Genomic DNA, 1,224 nt, shown 5'->3' with positions numbered 1-1,224 from the left:
CGCGAGGTCTAATGTGGGGGAACTGCACCAGGCACTTGGATGGAGTCAACTGCAAGTCCGAAGAACACGCCATGTCTGTGTCATGGTGTACAAATGTCTCCATGGATTAGCCCCAAGTTATCTACTCAACACGTTTAATTATAATAACCAGATCCATAATTATCACACTAGACAATCACATCTCCTACACAGACCAAATTACACATCAAAAGCAGGTCAACGTACCTTTGCATACAGAGCAACAGTAACTTATAACTCACTAAACTGTAACTTGAGACTAGCACCCACACTTAAAGCTTTTAAAGACAGGTTGAAAACTGAACCAATCTGACACCTGATTACCTAATGACGATTTACTGACAACGATGATTTGTTACGTTTCATTACTTTGATTGATTTGTTTATATGATTCATTACTTCTACGTTCAGTTATTATCATATGTTTTATTATTTCCTAAGTTGGAATTTTGACCTCTCAGTTATCATATGTTTTATTATTTCCTAAGTTGGAATTTTGACCTCTGACCTCAATAATGACCATAATGACCATCGATTATTATTGTATTTTTATATAATTTATGTTTATTTATTTATGTTATATTACTTTTTGTATTTTATTTGTTATTTGTCATTGTAATTGGGCTCCCTTGGAAATCAGCCCCTTGGGGCTGAAGGGACAACCCATACGTCCTTAAGATGAATAAATAAATAAAAGGGACGGCGTCCAGGGCATTCGGGACTCATTTCATTTTACAGAGGTGACAGAAGGCGGTATCCCAACATACGGCGCATACAGTCCCCGAAAAACGTGGTGTCTCTTGGCCGTCTTTCTGAACAAGACCTCTTTGAAGAGGAGTGAAAGAGGCTGTTTATATTAGCGTTAAGCTACTGGCAGGGGGAGGGGGGCAACACAGTATTACCCGCCCCTACAGTCACGTGTCTCTGGGTCCCAATTATTTTCATTGTTGAGGATAAAATGCAGAAGTGCATTGCAAATCGACAGATCATTCCAAAAACCCTCACAGTCAAAAACACTCAAGTCGAATACACGGCGCTTCAAAATGATTGCTAAGATTGCTCTGCCTCAAAAGGAACAAAATATATGGCTGACACCTACATCAGAATGTATTCCAGCACCGCGCTGGTGATACGAATCACCCATCTTGGAAAACTATCGGACCTTTAGATAAAAAGTGGACATTTGAGCCTTGTCCGTCCCCCCCC

This window comes from Branchiostoma belcheri, unplaced genomic scaffold (assembly GCF_001625305.1).
Source record: "Branchiostoma belcheri isolate BF01 breed outbred unplaced genomic scaffold, Haploidv18h27 scaffold257, whole genome shotgun sequence".
Lineage (NCBI taxonomy): Eukaryota > Metazoa > Chordata > Leptocardii > Amphioxiformes > Branchiostomatidae > Branchiostoma > Branchiostoma belcheri.
This window is presented reverse-complemented; position numbering follows the sequence as displayed.